Source organism: Cavia porcellus, unplaced genomic scaffold, assembly GCF_034190915.1.
Source record: "Cavia porcellus strain 051 isolate PalLab524CR breed Dunkin Hartley unplaced genomic scaffold, mCavPor4.1 scaffold_26, whole genome shotgun sequence".
Taxonomy (NCBI): domain Eukaryota; kingdom Metazoa; phylum Chordata; class Mammalia; order Rodentia; family Caviidae; genus Cavia; species Cavia porcellus.
This window is the reverse complement of record NW_026947509.1, coordinates 17,256,412-17,275,360: the sequence shown is the minus strand read 5'-3', so window position 1 is coordinate 17,275,360 and position 18,949 is coordinate 17,256,412. Positions and strand designations below refer to the sequence as shown.

Genomic DNA, 18,949 nt, shown 5'->3' with positions numbered 1-18,949 from the left:
AGGGATCCAGCTTTGTTCTCTCCCAGACTCAGGACAGGACAAGTCTTTTGGGTCTGGCCTTCTTGAGTAAGTGCTAAACTTCACTGGGTTTAGGTCTTCCTGTTTCTTTCCCTTCCTTTTTACTTTCATTTGTCTTTTCATTCCTTTCTTCCAGTGAAGTTTGTTTTTTTTTTTTTTTTTTTTTTTGTCTTTTTGAGACAGTGTCTCACTATGCAGTTCAGGCTGGCCTTGAACTCACTTTGTAGCCCAGGCCGGTCTTGCAACAATCTTCCTGCCTCAGCCTCCTGAGTGCTGGGATTACAGGCATGAGCCACCACGCCCAGCTTCTTCCACTGAAGTATTAATGATGCTTTTTTTTAGGCACTTTGGTTAAATTTTTAAAATTCTTTCCTTCCTTCCTTCCTTCCTTCCTTCCTTCCTTCCTTCCTTCCTTCTGTCCTTCCTTCCTTCCTTCCTTCCTTTTCTCTTGTGCCAGGGCTCAGACCCAGGTCCTTGCACATGCTAAACACACGCTCCGTCACTGAGCCGTATTCTCAGACCTCCCAAACACACACACTTTGTCTCATTTCTTTACCTTCTGTCTCTTTCTTTCTGGCACATACACAAATGTATACTTCATCTCCAAAACAGTTTTTATTAATTTTTTCTTGTATTTACTCTGAACCCAACAGCATTGCTGCATACAAATTCTTCCCTAAATTCTAGTAAGAAAAAAAAACTATAGGAAAGAACAATTGGGACAGGGGAAAGGAGAAAAGAAAGAATGGAAAAGATCATAATATACACACATATATATTAAATAATTATACTACCAGTATACTATACTAATCTCTATTAGTTCATCAGAGAGAATGGTTTGTGTTTTCACTGTCATAATTTTTTCACACCTATAGTATCTTGTAATCTGAGCAACTACTTTGAAGATAACGCAATATATTAATATATAGGAGATTAACAATTTAATCTCCTATTATTTGGTTTTGAAATTCTGTATCATCATTTTTATTTTTTTTTTGCTTTAAATTAAAAAACTATAAAGTATTACAAACTGGAGCATTTCAAATAATACAGTCTATGACCACAAAGACAACACAACCTATAAAACACAGTAAGCAATATACAATGTGTCATGAAATAAGGGCTGAGACTCCTAATAAAGGATTGCTTAGGTGCTATTTCTGTTTTATGAATATAAGAGATTTCAAAAGGAGACATTTACTTATCAGACAACTCTGATCGTGTTTGGCACATGTCTGACACCCCCTACACTTTTAGCTTTATTTCCAACAATCTTTTCTCCTTCTCCTGCAGTACGGGTGGGGATCACTAGGTGGAGCTCTTTGGTTCCTCCTGCTCAAAGGCTATTTTGATTGGCTTGGGTCCCCTCCAGATAAAAGCAACCCTGTGTACTCTCCTAATAGCTCTTTCCAAAGTGTTGGCTGTAAACAGTGACTGCACCCCACAGTGTCTTTAGCCGAAGCCCTGGTCACAGCTCTGTTGGTCTCACTCAGGAGACAAGCTAAGATCATCCTCATAAACTACCAGGAAGTAATTTTTAGACAGCAGATACATTCATGAAGACTAGAGTCCTGCTAGCCTTTACCTTGCTTGTAAGTGTTCCACCTCGTAAGGGACGTTGATGAGATACAGGAAATACAAAGTAAGCATCAAGAGCCACAGCTGCCTCTTTTCCTCTTCCCTGCATGTCCATGTGGGATTTTTCTTGTATGTTGCAGGAGGACATAGATACTGTCTTCCAGCATTGTAAAGCCCTTCTTCAATTCTAGCAATGAATGGTAACATGAAGAGTTTACTTTCCTCCTGCTCTGCTCCAAAATACTGGAATATCCAAGGCAAGCGTAAGTGTCAGTGGAAAGTAATTACAATGCAGGCAGCAAGGGCCTATGCAGCTGGAGGGATAGCAGTTGGGTAGGAAAGGAAGAGGGGTCTTCAAGGTGCCCAGCCATGGTGGTCTCTGCAAGGAGTAAAAATTACAGTAAGGGAACAAGAAAGAAATATTTGTACCATCATCTAGCCCCAGTGTATCCTTGGTCATTAATGGGTGTGCTAGTCAGCTCTCCATCACTGTGACAAAATGCCTGAGAAATAAATTTATCAAGAAAGAAAGGAACAGGGGCTGGGGATTTAGCTCAGCGGCATAAGCGCCTGCCTTGCAAGCAGGCAGTCGTGAGTTCGATCCCTGGTACCGATAAAAAGGAAAAAGACAAAAAATAAAATAAATAAAAATTAAAAAAAAGAAAGAAAGGAAAGGTGTCCTGCCATCCCCCTCAATCCCGAGCACAGTGATCAAAGTTCCTCTTGCCGGGCTCCCGCTCTTACAGATTCATGACTTTCCAGTGACTCCAAGCTGTGGACAAGACTTAGATGCATGTGCTTTGGAGACGCAGTCCAGATCTAAACCAGGGCAACAGGTAAGAGCAAATCCTGGGTCCCCTGCAGGACGTCTGGGCATGACACAGCTCTACCTGACCAGTTTCTTCCCCCAGCCACACACATCCATCAGAGTCAAGCATGAGCCACCATCACATTCCCCAATCAGCCAGAACCCTGCATTACTCAAAGTAGACTGCTTATCTATTTGCATAGGAAAATGAGACAAAGACAGGAGTAAACATGTGATTTGATTCTTGGATGGTGACTGACAATTTGATTAGGATAGGAGCTGAGGAGCCCCTGACCCAGCGGAGAAATAAAGGGCCTGGGTGTTCCTTGTAGCTTCCTGTGCTCTCTAAGAGGCGGCAGCTTATCGCTGCTGGGCAGGGTCCTCACTCTGTCCCGCTGGGCAGTGTCCCACCTGCCTTGGGGCCCTCCCTCCCCATCCCTGCCTGCACCTCCTATCTGAGGGATGGAGTGCAGGTGAGGCCAAGCAAGGGTCCTGGAATTGTGACCATCCTTGTGAATGTGCTCACTCATCCCAGATGGCAAGTGTGGCAGTGTCCTCTGTTCTTAGCCAGTCGCCCTGTGAAACGCCCAGAGGACCTGTTTCTCCAGCGACAATGAGACTTCCTGGTTGTTTAATTTCCATTCAGATTTTTGACAGGATTCTCCACATTCACCATGGAAGTGGGAAAATCCTTTTGAGTCGCTTGTCAGCCTTATTTTCCTACATGAAGTTAAACTGCACCCCACAGGGCTTTGTTCACACCCCAATCCCATTAGTCCTTTTGGTCTGTGGTGGGTGTTCCTGAGCACGACGTGGTGCATTTCCTACTATGGACCACAAGATGGCGCTCTAGACACAAAGCCAGAGCAAATGGTCAACCTGCAGGTCTCTAGTCCTGCAGGTTGAGGACTAGAAGGCAGTGAGCACTTCTTTACGTTACTGTCCAACGTTTACTGAATGCTACTAGGAGCCATGGAAATGATCACAATCGACATTGGTATGGGACCTATGTGACTGCTGGCCAAGCCTTTGTCCTAGCTGTCAGGTCCCTAGGGTGGTGCTAGAGAGATGGAAAAGATAAGGTCCGAAGGAATGGGAAGGAGAGGCTTGCAGATGAGGGGAGCCGAGTCAAGGCAAAAGGATGCTGGGGAGCCCGGAGTGAGTTGCTCCGGGCCTCAGCATCCGCATCTGTAAAATGGGCTGGCTGTCTTTGGCAGGGAAGCAGCTGTAAGGGCCACAGTGCCTCAGGAACAGCCTGTCCACCTTCTGCAGTCATCCTAGAGCAACACCCCAGGTGCCCACTTCTCATGGTAACCAGCAGCTTTTGCCCTCCTCTGGCATAAGGTAGGCATCTGGGACATGGAGCACAGAGGCTCCATGGAGCAAGGAGGGTAGAGACCTTGAGATGGACACACCTGTGTTCAAATCCCAGCTTGGCTGCAGCTATTTCAGTGGCCTTGGACAAGCACTTAGCCCTCTGGCTTCCTGTTTCCCCACTGCAGAACTGGGTTGCTACTACCTGCTTCTGTCTGGGAGGATCAAGGGCCACAAAGACTGGAATCAAGTTCCAGCTCAGCTGCTGTGTGGCCTTGGGCAGTGTGGTGAGTTAACTAATGGTCAACTTGGAACACCCAGCTGAAATGAATCAGCGTGGTGCTGGGTGTGGAAGGCCCACCTGAGGACTGTTGTCATCAACCAAAAAGGAGAACTGGAGGGGAAGACGGGGCACTGTTGATTCTCCTGGGGAAGCTTGTGGCCATGGTGTTCCTGGTGTGAACTTGGTTGTCATCACTGTTGGAGCCTGGGTCCTCGATGCACTGAGGATGGCTGTGGTTCTCGTTGGGGGAGCCTGGTCCTTACTCTGAGCATCACTTCCCGGCTCCAGTGCAGAACCTTCAGCCTGCTAGCACAGATCCTTCACCCTGCTGGTGCAGACTTTCTAGCTTCTACTACTGACCTTTGGGCCTTCCTAATGCAGATCCCTGATGCAGACTTACGTAAGACATTGTCATGGGCTCTAGGTCTTCAGCTGGGCTCATACAGGACACTGCCGTGGGATCCAGGCCCTCAAGCAAATTCTTTGAGTCTCTAATGTGTGGACAGATCTCCTGCACTCTTTTGCATTTGGTTCTTTGAGTGAATTTTATAAAATAATCCTATCAATTGAGTGTCCTATACCAAATCTTTTCCCTTTATAAACTCTGACTACAACAGGAAGCCACTGATTTTCACCAAGTCCAAGTTTCTGCCCTAATGGGATATATGACATCATAGAATTAATGAAAACTTAAGTAAGGTGATGTTTTTAACCCAGCCCTAAAATATAATAGGGATCATTTTCTCTAATTCTCACACTTGCTACTAGAAGTACCATTTAGCAGTATAGCCTGTCTTGTATTGCTTAGGCATGTTATATTTATTGGCCCTATTTCCAAAACAAGGCTTTGAACTTTGTGAGGTCATGGATCATGTTGCCTAGTACTATGCCCAGCACAAATTGAGCACAGAATAAACAAATCTCTATGCCAAGTGCAAAAGAATGAAATACACAGCCCCTGGCACCTTCATTATCAGTCAGTACTTGAGGAGCCACTGTGAGGAGGCATAAAATCTCTGGAACTTTTCAGGATTTAAACGTTCTGTGTATTGTATGTACGAGATGCTCCTAGGATTAGAGCAATCCTATGACTTGTAATAATAAGAGCTAAGCTTCACTGGACGTTTACTGCATTTCATTATGCTTTACCTTATTTATCATAACAAATTCATGAGGTGATATATCCTTAGTCTCGCTTTACAGATAAAACCGAGGCTCAGGGAGATTAAACAATAAGCAGAAGTTCACACAACTAAGAGGAGGAGAACTAGAATTTAAATCCAGGTCTTTCTGATACTGGGACTCTTGCCCAGCTTCCAAGAAATGCCATACATGCAACCCAGAGTGTGGGCACATAATAAGTACTCCATAAAACACAGCTGTCTTCCTTCAGTCATGAAGCAAGTGTAGGCTGAAACAGGTGTCTCCCCAAGAGAATCAGGTGGGTATAAGTCCCTCACCCTCCCCTTAGGGGTTACACTATCCAGGATGCATGGTTCTCATCTGCTCTAGAAATGCCTCAGACACCTGGAAATTTTCAGAAGGCTTTATCTGACAAGGCATGAGAAAGGTGTTACACAAGCATGCAACGATATCACCTAGAGGTTCAATGTTCCCAGATCACTGGGTGGGGAGGCAAGGAGAATGGATGTGGGAGCTAAGTTAGCATTCCCACCTCTGTGTCCCTGTGCCGACCCTGACACTCACAACCAGGGACCTACGTGCAGAAGCAAGCTCTCAAGCAAAGCCTGGGCTCTGGAATTTCTTTGGGAAAAACACAGCATGTGCCTACTTATGAAACAGGCACAGGGCTCTCTTGATACACCATCCCCAAGAATGGTGATAGCTCAACTCATATAACTTGAATTAGGTCACCAAGTAATCTCACCGGAGTCACAGGAATGCAGCTGGGAAGATCACCAACCCAGGAAAAGGGAAGGCGAGTCCTCACTTGGCCTCCTGCTGATCCACCCACATGGCCAAGAAAAACTGAAAACACAAGAGAGATAGGTTAAGTGGACTATGCATCTTCTTTTCAAATTGCCTATAATCTGGTCACATAAAAAAATTTCTGAGTCCTCTGGTTTTTGTTTTGGCATCATCATAGCTGCTGATGGTAGTCATGGAAACCAGGAGAGCTGTCAACTCTCAGCTCTTAGCTTGTGCATCAGAGGAGGATCTGAAGTCATTCTGATCTGAGCTTTGTAATAATAGAAACTGTCTTTAGCCTAGATAAAGGGGCTTCAGAGTTCTTCCTGAAGGCCAGGTGTGGTGGTGCACTTGGATGCCAGAGGCAGGAGGACCACTGTCCATTCAAAACCAGCCTCAGCTCTATGGCGACTTCAAGACTGAACTACATAGAAAAACCCTGTCAAAAAATGAACAAACAAAACAATAATGACAAAACAAAGTTCTTCCTCAAGCTTTTGCCTGCCTTGAAACTGTTTCTGTTTCTCTTTTCTCATTACACAAAATGCTTTAAGAACTGGTTCTGGCCACATTCTTAATGTGTTACATTGTTTCTTTTTAGCCAGATTAGATAAAACAAGTAAAAAAGGAAAGGGAGAGATGCTCCTTAGTTTGTTAGTTTATGTCCAGCTGGTGGGCTCTTCTCTCAACCCAAAAAGAATTTCAAGAGAGAGGAGAGCAAAAGCATTTCCGGCCTTGGGAAGCAAGCAAGAAGCTCCCGACCCCAGGAGTGGACCCGTGTGAGTTGCCGTGGGGACAAAGTCTAGGGGTTTTTAGACACAAAAATGACTGCTCTCAGGTCACTGTGGGCCAAGTTGAAGTCACCCTATGGGGCGACAAGCAGGAAAGTTTGACCAGAAGTGGGCCTAGAGGAACTTGGTGCGGACAGCAAGCATACTTTGATAAGCACCAATAATGGTAACTTTTGTAAAATTATCAGCCCAAGCAGCACAAAGGCACTGTTCAGAGGGCTGTGAATTGTGGCTTGACGGGTCAGGCTGTCTCTCACCTTGTTTTTGGCACATTCCTGGACAGGAGGATCCCACAAGTTTAACACAGATCCCTTGTTCACCACGCCACCCAAGCCCTGGCCTTGGCCATCGCGTCCCCACCCTGCGGCCTGGTTTTTGGGTAGCTCTCAGTCCCAGGCGTCATCTTATCTTGTCCTTCACTGGGTCATCCTGACTCCCTCTGGACCCAGCTTTTCCCTGGCTGCCTGTCCTGCTTTCTGAGCTCCCCCTGCCTGGGACATGTGGCCAGTGTCACACTGGAAAACCCTCTCACCTGCCCACAGGGATCACCATCCTCAATTTTCTAATACACACCATGTTTTAGTGCACTTGATTGTTTAAATCACCGTCATGATACCTAAACCTTAAGAGAAGGAATCCTAGCCCAATTTTGAACGCTTGGCAGGCTCCTCAGGTGATGAAGAATCACCATGGCCCTGTTTCTTATGCAAATCACAGCAGTGACACAGGATGACCCCCTTTAACCCCATCCCCGCTGTGGGTTTGTGCAGGAGAGAATGCCAGGGAGGAAAATGGAAAAGGTCATCCAAGATTAGCCACTTATTCTACTTCTCCTAAAGTGAGATAATAATCCTCTGGCTCCAGGTCATTTGAAGCCCAAATTGACAAGATTCAACCCATTTAACCAGCCCCATCATCGATGAGGACCTTGCAGCCAGAAGCATGCTGGTTGCTCCCGCCTGTCCATCAGGCGCCCTAGTGTGAAATCTGGGATTCGCCAGTGTGGGACTTGGGGCTCCCAGCTGAGCTGACGCAGCAATCAGAGACCCCACCCTACCCCTCATAACGCCCCACCCCCCCAGCGGCACAACTAGCACATGGAGGGCAAAAGCACAGCCCACAGATTTCTCCTGTCCAGTGGAAGCCGGGGTCCCTCTTGCTGGATGGTGCAGTTGCCTTAACAAATCCAGAAGTTTTTGCCTGCCCAACGTGAAACCTTTCAAACCCTGTAGTTGCCAGTGAAGACACACTGAGAGCTGAGATTGTAAACAAAACAGCTGGCAAGTCCTCCGAGAAAACCTGTGCCACCTGCTCAGTGTTTGCAAACACCATCCTTCCTCTTATTTCCGGTCCCCAGGCAACCCTGGAAGGTCCCCAGGGCTCACTCCCTGCCAAAACAACGACCAGAGTCAGAAAGGTTTCCGCCTCCCTCGAACATCAGTTTCTTTCTTCCAGACCTTGGCTCCTTTGGTAGAATGGTCATACATCCCAGTTTGCTTGGGCTGCCCCTGTCGACACCTACTGTCGGGGTGTGATTCTAATAGCGTCCTCTTTGTATGAGAAATTACAGGTCCTCTGACCTTTCAGTCACTGCCCGCCCTCTAGCGGTGAGGATGGCTCATTGCATGCGTCCCATAGACAGCCCTGGGCTGGGGGACCGCAGGTTGTAGGGGTGACATCTGAGATTACCTGTAGAGATGTGAGGGACAAAAGAAAGAGAAAAGGTACTGCCTTGGGAAATGGAGCTGGAGCCCTCTCTCTCTCTCTCTCTCTCTCTCTCTCTCTCTCTCTCTCTCTCTCTCTCTCTCTCTCTCTCTGAGTCCCTCATTCCCCAGAGGGATCTCATGATTATTAATAAACACCCACTGTGAAAGCAGAAACCTGGGTACAAAAGCAAAACAGCCAAGTTCTCAGCCCTCCAGAAAGCCTCAAGGTAGCTGACATATAGACGCACAAATGACAGTGCAAGGGAGTGCGTGCCAAGCCCACTTGGCACATGCTTATTGAACCATTAATTCGTCCTAACATGCACTGAAATATCCCACCTAGTGTGGGGGTTACACAGTCCCACCTTGTAGGCAGTGGGGATGGGAGGTGCCACACACCAGAGTCGTGGTCGGTCCCTGGGCTCAGTGTCAGCCCACTTGCCTGTGCTGTGATAGACATCTGCAGTAAATCAATTGTAGAAGCGTTAAGGTTTATTTTTGGCTCACCATTTCAGAGCTTTCCATACATGACTACTGGGCCCTGTTGCTTTGGGCCTGTGGCAGCGCGGCACAGCATGGCAGGAGCACGTGGTGGAGGATACCTGTTCACCTCGGCACATCTAGGAAGCCAAGTGAGAGGAAGAGGGGTGCTGGCTTTCTAAGGCCCCTTTAAGGACCTGACCTCAACAGTGCCAACTCGGGAACCGAGTCTTTAACACACAGCCTTTTGGAGGACACCCAAGATCCAAACTGTAACAGGATCTTAGCCCAAAATTGCTTCAAAAAGCTCTTACAATGTCTCTCCACCTATTTTCACACGAGTAGCACTGCCTTGGCTTTCTGAGTGACGGTGCTCGGGTGGAGAGAGTGCTTGCTGGTTTGCACTTGGAAGAGGTGTCTGTGGGATGTGTTGTGGGTAGAAGCAGAAGGGATAGTGCCAGAAGAGGGAACTCCTGTCTACCAAGGAAGACCACCTTGTGACGTACGGAGACATCCCATCCTTTGGCTCCTGGATGTCTAAGGAGCCAATACATGATAATAATAGTTGAGTGAATGAACAACCAAAAGAATATCCCCACTAAGCAGAATATCCCCACTATGTATGAACTACATAGTTTTTATTCCAGCTGTGATGTTTAGGAAGCGAGTGGCAGAGAAGGGTTCCTCATGTAGCTGCTAAGACATCCTGAGGTCTCTTTAGGACATGTGCTCCTCTAGGAGAAGGACAACAGAGGACAGTGCTGGAAAGTGGTGGTTGGTGCTATTTATGAGCTGCGGCTGTACGTTAGTTCCAAGTCTGAATGTCTGGCACCGGAAGTGGGCACAATCTCTGTGCCAAGCTGGACAGCGCAGAGTTCCACCCCTAAGAGGTCCAGCTCAGGGAGAAGGGAGAATTTAAGGAGAGATGATGCCTCATGAATAAAAAGATCCACTCAAAGTGGTTTAGATGGAATTACAAGGATTCTTTGTCCAACTTAAAATGTTGATTAATGAGAGCCCTGGGATGGCCATTAAGTGGATAAAATTCAAAGACCAAAGCTACTCCCTAAAGGGTGACCTCTCTTCAGGGTACAGACTCACGTTATCAATTCCGCCAGCAGGGTCTGCTGGCTTTTGTAGGAATCGCTGTCTGAGAGCTCCTCAGCAGCCTGTCATCCACCCCTAACTTTCCTCCTGATGCTTTTCCCAGTCAATGACCTGGGCTGCCTCCACTGTGTGGAGAAGGTCTGCCTCATTCAACAAGACCTCAGCACCTTCTGACTTCCTCTCGGGGCCCTGGCCCTCGTCTCTGAGGGAAGATCTCACTTCCCTGCCAACATCAATGTCTTTTTCCCTTCCTCCTTCTCTGGGGACCCACTCAATCCATCACCTCTCCCACAGCTGAGTTTTGTTGACCTCTAGTCACCATCCATCCCACCTGGCCTGGAACTTGGAAGCGCTGGGGCTGGATGTCCAGCTGTGAGGTCCCAGAGACCCCTGGTGGGGTCCTCACAGCCTCCCACCATGAACCTGAGGTGTTGGGTTGTTGGGGCAAATTTTAATGCTCCTCATACCGGAGTGGATGAATGCACAATAAATCTGCATCTTCTCTTTGTCTCTGGCTTTTCCTCCATCCTCTCCCTTGTTCTGACTGCCCCATTGCTCTCCTCTGCCCCACTTTGGCATCGAGTTCAGGTTGCTTCTCAAGTTCACATCTCTAGCCAAGGACTCCATCCTGGGAGTATCTCCTTCTGGATGCGTGGCCACCTCATAAATTCTTATTAACATCTCTGATGTCAGATCCAAGGTCTCCCTCTTTCTCTGCTTCTGTTTGTGAATAAAGTACCCATAGTATGTTTCATTTCTTTTCCTTTGCTCCTTCTACCAATTGTCCTCCAAGCCCTATTGTGGAACATCTTCCTGGAGGGCTTCTCTATCTCCATCTTTCTCACCAGCCTCCATGCCAGTGCCTTCACTCAGGGCCTGTTATAATTTTGATCTGTAATGTCCTCACGTGAGGAAGGTGAAGAAGGCTTGGTCCCAGCTGATGGCACTATTCTGAGGTGGTGGAACCTTTAGATTCTAGTAGAAGGAATTTAGGTTACTGGAGGCATATTAGATCCTGGCCCTTCATTTCCTCTCTCTCTGCTTCCCTTCTGTCACGGGGTGAAAAGCTTCCTGTGCTGTGTGCTCCTGCCATAGTGTACTGTGACACCACAGGCCCAAAGGCTACAGTGAGCTGTAACCTCTGAAACTCTGAAACAAAATAAACCTTCCCTTCTTTTAAATTGTCTACTTCAGGTATTTTGTCATAGTGATGAGTGGCTAACACAGATCCCGATCTCTCTCTTCTAGACAAGTGCATCGTTTTTTCATACTGCTCTCCTCACCTCTCCCTGCCCCAATTCATCCCACACTCCCACTGGAGTTACTGAAGGCTGTTACCTGAGCACTTCCCACAGTCTCACTGATCACCTTTAGACTTTTTAGTAGTTGCCTTAGCATCTGCAGGCAGAATACCAGCTTTAGCTTCTTCAGCCTGTCTTACGAGGAAGCTTTGGATTTAAGCCCCGGTCTTTCCCTCCATGCCCGACCTCCCACAGGGCACTTACTTCGGTCTGTGAACACGTCTTCACCACCCACAGGCCTGTGTTTATATCCTCCTTTCCCCTTGTACTTGCCACATCATACCCATCCTTTGGGACAAGATTGCATTTTACATCTTACACAAAATCATTCCTCATTCTTAAACAAAAAGTTCAAAATGCCTTGTTTTTCTCCTCTGAATCTGACATCCCTTAGGTTAATCTGGGACTGAGGTGAGTTCTTGGGATGGAAGGGGGTGAGTAGGGTCAGTTACCCTCGTATTATGGCAATTACTACAAAATATCTTTTTTTTTTTTTGTCTTTTTCGTTTTTATCGATACCAGGGATCGAACTGACGACTGCCTGCTTATAAGGTAGGTCCTTATGCCGCTGAGCTAAATCCCCAGCCCCGACTACAAAATATCTTAATAATAGCCAACATTCACTGGGAATTTATGCAAGAAGTTGTGTATGTACTGCCTTGTTTACGAGACCTACAGTGTATGAGGCAGGCAGAGGGAAAGGGAGCTAAAAGGTTTCCATTATAGAAACTTCAGTGCTGTGAACAGAGAGGGGATCTGTGAAAGCCAGGTAAACATGGAGATTTTACTTAGGTTTCATGATTACTCAAAGTAGTTATGGAGGGTATTGAAGGCCCTTATGGAAGACAGGGGCCAAAGCTTCCTCAAGCTACTACGTGGTGATGCCAACCAATAAAGTAAGTGTTGTTATTGTCTTCATTCCCCAGACAAGGAGCTGGCTGCTTAGAGAGGCTGGGCATCTTGCCCTTGAACTGCATCCTTGTGATGACAAAGCCCGTGCTTTATGACATCATGACTGCAAGTTTATGTGTCTTACCAGATGCTCCATTGTTGGAGGTTGAATTTTCTATTTTTACCAGGTTATATTCTTCCCAAATCAATTAACATAACACTCACTATGTAACTGAGAAGCCACTGAATTTTGTTTGAGTGGATGGATAAATGAACACTGAGCAAATGAAGGAGGCAAAGCCAGCACAGAAGCCTTTTTCTTCCTGTACTAAAATACTATCCCCAGGAAATCCGGTTATCCTGTTATCTCTAGAAACTCTCCTTGTCTCTTAGACGTATGCATATACATTATGTGTGAATATATATTGCACTTCAGGTAGATCAGACTAATAGAAATGTTTCGAAGACCACCTGGACAGCTCTCCTTGAGTACAGAGCAATTACCTCTACTGTGGCTAAACTGGCCTGTTTCCATGTACTGATATGTACGGAGCTGGCTAAGCTATTTCCTTTTCCCTTCAGTTGGCTCTAAGCAATGTAAATAGGGCTGGCTGAGGTGCTGATGCGTAATCTCTGAAACCAGCTGACAGTTGACCTTTTCCAGTCTCAGTACCTCCCTAAATGATTGAGCTCAGTGGGATGCAGAGCCATTGTTCCAGGGCTGTCAGCTGTATTCACGCTTAGATAAGAAGCTCTGATTTCCCAAGGCACAAAAGTTTACACATCAGAAACTGAAGCAACAGCCTCCTAAATATTAAATGCTACCTCAATTGTATTATGCAGATTGGTCTTTCTGCACATCCTTCTCTCTGCATATTACAGATGTGTTTTCTGGCCTCCTAGCTAGTTCAGCTCACAGTACTCATATGATTCCCGCCATTCTCACATTCACTCATCCTCAGCCATTCGCTTCTTCATGAATTAATAAAATCCAGATTAGGCCTTGGGTTGAGGCGTTTGTTTCGTGAATCCTCATCTGGACTGGACTCAGGACCCCTTGGCTGCCCTTAACTGTAAATATGTCTTTGTGTCTTTATTCTCGCTGTGGATTGCACTGGCAGTGGTAGATTGGAATAACTAGTTGCAATTCCAATAATGTTTCCATGGGATTACAAATACAAACTTCCCAGACCATGATGAGGACAGGAAAAGGGCCTTTATAGATATGGACTGAAATCTTTGCCCAGAGTCTGCAGGCAGCTCTGCAAGTGTGATGTGACTGCCAGAGACAGGCATGATTTTCTTAAATGCTGCATTACTGGGGAGCAGTCCCCATGACAGAGTTTAGCCGGAGGGATGCTGGTATGGTGTGCCCTTGGGATCAACTCTTGTGGAGAGGAGGGGACAGAAGCAGGACTGGACGGAGGGAGAAGCTGTTAATGCAGGCCTAAGGAGAGCCTCCACCATCCCCAGAGAGAACCCCAGCTCTTCAGAGTTCTCCTGACACGGACTTAAATGGCCAAATCTGCACACACTGGCTTTATCTCACCACTGAATGTAGGCTTGCAAGACTGAGGTCTTGCAAAACAGCTCTCAGGAACTATGATCAAACCTGGAGCCAGTATGCAATGGAGCTAGCTCTTGGGCAAGGATTCGTCTTTGGAATCTCATTCAGGGTAAAAACAATGTGGACTTGTCTCCGAGCAAACACACAGTTATCTTAAAGTGATTATCTCTAGGAACCACTGTGGCGCAAATAATGCACCAGAACTAGGTCAGTCACCAGGTTTTCTCACACAGTCATGATTCTGAGGGCTGACAGCACCTCAGCAGTCAAGGTAACCAGGCCTTCCATGGAGGAAGGTCAGACAGTGGTCCCCATGTTCACCACAGAATCCTGGTTTTACACATTTTTAGTTGATGCAGCCTAAATCACATCATTAGCCTCTATGAAGTCACAAATTCCTCCTACTTTATGACAACCATCCACAGTCTCCTACTTCTCTTTCATGTATGCAGAAACTGCTTCAAGTCTCAGGGATGAAGGGGTCTGGACTTTGCCTGGATAGATGTCCACAGTAAATGAGCTATGAGGCCAATTTTCTTAGGATACAAATTAGAATTTTCTTTGTTTGCAATTTGCATATGGTTCTGCCCTGGTCCTCATCAAAATAAAACTTCACTGGCACAAGATTATTATAAGATGATTTTTTGAAGCCTTTAAATAGGAGGCTGTACTAGGTTCATTTTTTTTTTTTTTTTTTTTTTTTTGAGAGCTCCCTTCTCAAGGAGAAATAAATTCCCCTCACAGAATGAGATTAAGAGCAATTTTCTCTTACCTGCTATTGTGGGCGTTCTGTGAAAATGTGAGTTAAAGAGAAGCCACGCTTGCATTTTGTTTCTGTGACATGTGAGATCTGAATTAGGCATGAAAAGGTGTTTCCTGATGGGCTTCCGTTGATCTGACTTTATGAGAACAGAGGAGAATCTGAAAGGCAATGTTCTGCAGAAGCAGGACTGGAGCCCAGCAAACAGCCCAACAGCATCAGCCCAAGGAGTCAGAAGGAGAAAACAACAGGAATATGACACGCTGAGCATGTGGCCTACGTGCAGACCGTGCCTGGAAGCAATGGGTCTTTTGGTACAGCGCTCACTGAGCCGCATCTGCAGGAGGGAAGACAGTTCCCACCTGGCTCAGCTCTTTGACCGTGCACTTTGCATTTTGAGACCCACAGAGGAATCTTTTTTTTTTTTTTTTTTTAATTTTTAGATTTAAATTCTCAGGATTTTGCTGTCATGCTGTGTTTTCTCTCTTTTCTCTGTTTTCTCTCCTTCAATTTCAAAACAACAGGAAAATAGCACCAAAGACCCAGTTTCCATGCGGACTGATCATCAAGCATAGGATGAATATGAATAAATACAAGTTTTGATAACATGATCTTTAAAAAAAATAACTTTTTTTTTTGTCTGCAGCCTTGATTGGTCAGGCTCTGGGGGAACTTTCTTGGTATAAGATAAGTTTACATCTACACTTTGGGGTCTGAGGATTCTTATTGTTTTTCTAAGCCTCTTGTAAGCTTCTGGGTGCCAGTGCCCCTCCTACCCAGAGGGCTCCTGCTGAGCCTTCCATGCAGGGTGTCAGTGCTCCTCAGGGGAGGCACAAGGGGTTCAGGGGTTTTTTAGTGCAATGAAAGCTGGCTCCAGGACACCAGCCTTGTACCATGTTCAAGAGCAGGGGCCCAGCTGGCCTTGCGTGATCAGCTGCAGCCCTCCCCAGGAAATTCAGCACAGGAAAGATGACATGCCTCAATAAAACAGCACCGGTAATTCTGCTGACAACTCATTAGAGAATACGGAAGATAACGTCCACTTCCTCATCACCATTTATAGATTGAAAGAATATTGCTGAGGGAAGACAATTTGTGATGCCTGGCTTCTGACTGTTTGGCTATCTTTTGGAAAACACAGAAGTAACTGTTGAAAACAGGCCCTGAGCTCTTTGCAGCCCAGCTCCCAGCCTCCCCCTCACCCCCAAAGTGGGCCTGTGCTTTCCCAGGAGAAGCACACCTCAGATCGGTGTACCCACAAGAAGTCTGTACAATCATGTGAGGTAAGTCTTGATCTCAGACAAGCATCAAGTGCTGAAGACTGAGGTTCCTCTCTTGCTGAGGACTTCTGCAGCTTCTGACTTATTTGGATTAAGAAAATAATTCTTTTCATTTTTACCACAGTATTCCACCTGAAAATACTTTTTTTTAAATAAACTTTTTTGTCTTTGAGACTAGGCCAGTTCAGGGTGGCCTGAAGCTCACTTGTAGTCCAGGCTGGTGTTGAACTTGCAAAGATCCTCCTGCCTCAGCTTTCCACATGCTGAGATTTCAGGCATGTGCCACTGCACTTAGTTTAATACTGTTGAAAAAACTGAATACCTTTAGAAATGGAACCCAGATTAGTTAAGGCAAGAACACCAGGCAGGGCATGTATTTCCTTAGCAAGTGCAGAAGTAGCAGTGGCTGCTGGCTGAATTGTCTACTCCTGGGGCTGAGACTACAGCACTCCAGTGACCTTCTGGTAACCTGCTGTGAGGTTACCAGATCTGTCTCTGGGCAGTGGGTTGGTGCAGGGGTGGGATGGGCGTGGGGTGGGTAAGGAATTGCGGACCAAAGGTGAGGTCTGCTGGGAAAGGGAGCTCCCCTCCCCTCCTGGGCCCTACCTTCTCCCAGGGCTGCATTGTGGATTTCTTAGTTTGTATTGTTCCTATGTTTTCCATTTGTACTGTTACTTAAGTTATTAATCCCTTAAGTGTTTATTCCATCCCCCTCCTATCAAAAAGAAAAAAATATACACATGTACTCATCAGTATGTGGGATTTCCAAAATTCTGTTGTCTTGCATGGCTTTTCCCGCTGACAAATCTGGGATGCTCTGCAGGTGTACCAGCAAATATGATGTAGGTTGTGTCCATATTAAAAGCTGCTTTTCCTTCCCGAGGTGGCTGAGGAGCTCGAGAGGAGGGAGGTCACTTCCCAGGTGACACCAGAGCTCTGTGTCACTTGTGCCCTGGGTTGGCTATGGAGACCACGTGGCTGCTCCTCCCCGTCCTGCCCTTTGCCCGTTTATCATTCCCAGCAGAAGGGAAGGGACCAGATGGGGCTCGGCTACGCTAATACTAATGTACTTTTATATATGAGAAATGGTTTTAACACAAAATAGAACTTGCCGTCCTGAAAAGAAGGTCAGAGAAAACCAAAGCTCTCATGAAGAGGGGCTTGTGTCACCCAGTGAAAACAGGGGGGTGGTGAGGATGGAAAGTCGTGCCTAATACACTGAAATAAAAAGCCACCATTTTTTTTACAGTGCATAATTTGGTTTCAGCTAAGTAGATGCAGCCAGCAATCTTGTATCTGGAACGAGGCCTGAATAAAAATAAGATGACCCAAGATATAGCAGAGTGGGTGTTAGAAGCCCTATCCCAGAATTGTGTTAGCTGGTGCTCTCTGAAAACCAGGAGCAAATCACAGAATTCTGTGAATGTGGGCCAAGGAGTGTGACTGGAACCGTAGAGCACACAGCACACAGAACTACATTTGCAGAATTTTTATTTCAGGTGGGGCACTTTTTTATTTTTGCATTACATTCTAGGCTGATTAAATTTTCACTATTGTGAAAGATTAAAAAGTTTACATTCTACAGTCATGAAGACAACAAATGCCAACAAATTCTGTCCTCTTACCTGCCCTCTTGCGGAGTATTGTTCTCAGAGCTGTGCCAGTGGCATCTCCTGTTTATGGGAGATGTGGGGTGCTTGGAGAATCCCGTAAGAGGAGCTGGAGACTGCCCTCCAGAGCTCCTAGTGATGAATCCTTCCTGTGTTTCTGACCCGATGACCCTCTGTTCCATGGACCTCACATCTGTGCTGTGTTGTGACACTGACAGGCTCACCACGCATAGCAGACAAAATGCAAAATGCAGTGCTCTTAATCCTTTCCCCCGACCCTGTTGCTAGGCTGGATGCAGATGATTTTCCCCAAATCAAATTATGTGAGAGATGACTTCCTAAAACGCCTGACTCTACGTTGTTGTGGTGATAAAGATGTCTTCAAGCACCAACTCTCTCATGTCACTATCCTCCCTTACATCTCAAGGAGTGCATTGCAATCCCTCAATCTAACCAACCATAGCTGGGGTTACGGGGCAGTGTCCCACAAGGCACCAGGCCTCCTGAAGCAGGGACTGTCCAGCAGGCTTCTGCTAGCAGAGGGTACCGTGGGGCCTTCAGAGTCTGGGTCCACTGAGCGATTCCTCTTCAGACCTCCAAGTGCAGCTTCAGGGAGCTCCCATCCAGCTAATCCAATGTCACCAAATACAGGGAACTGTTTTTCCTCAGGAAGATAATGCAGAGTACTCTCAGATATTCAAAGAATTAAGAGGATTTTAAAGTTTGAAGTTCTTAGAAATAGTATGGATGAGGAAACTGAAGTCCAGAAGGGCAACTAAACAGTTTTTGTGATTTCATGCATCATGAAGACTTCAATCTTAGGCTTCCTTTTTTGGCTGTTCTGTATCATCAAAATATCTCACATCCTGAAAGTTGCCTCTCCAGGATTGATGGGACTACTATTCCTAGCCCAATAATTGTTTTTCGATCAAGGGAAAAAAATGAAATAGGAAAAAAACAATTATTTATATTTATGGTCACATTTGAACCAAGTTCCTACTCAGACCAGAAGCTCAGGCAAAGACGTTTTTTTTTTCTTTTTTAAATTTTTACTGATCTTGTAGGTCATCAATCTTACACTCTGAAAATGAGAAGCAGCCACTTATAGCCTGTCATCAGGGATGAGCGATGCAAGCCACTTCTCCCTAAGTGCATATCTCCTTCCTGACCTTTGATCCAAGGCCATTAAGAAAAGCAATACAATCATGAAGTCACTTTCCATCAGTGCATTCTGGCTGTCCAGATTAGGCTGTCCGTACATTCTATAATTAGATTGCATTTGGAATCCAATGCTGCATCAGGTAGAAAAAATGTTTTAAACCACCAGCTCACATCTCAGGAGGTAGAGGGATCTAAAAGCAGTAAACAGAATTAGGACTGAAATAAGGGTATTTTGAACTAGTGAGTTCATCACAACAGTATCGAGTAGTTCGGTCTGGCACAAATGGGGAGTGGACCCTGGAGGCCACCCAAAGAAAATTTTTCTAACCCAATTAAGCAACAGGGAAAGGGAACAAGGTATTCTG

The 18,949-nt window shown here is 46.0% G+C and overlaps 1 long non-coding RNA gene across 1 annotated transcript; it reads right to left on the bottom strand.

The window, feature by feature from the left end:
- Positions 1 to 620: 620 nt before the first annotated feature.
- On the bottom strand, positions 621 to 17,270 carry LOC134473204 (uncharacterized). The gene is made up of 3 exons (XR_010043332.1): positions 16,560 to 17,270; positions 5,890 to 5,990; positions 621 to 1,975 (listed from the first exon to the last, which is right to left on the bottom strand). It is a non-coding gene; the product is annotated as an uncharacterized LOC134473204 (long non-coding RNA).
- Between the last annotated feature and the right edge of the window lie 1,679 nt (positions 17,271 to 18,949).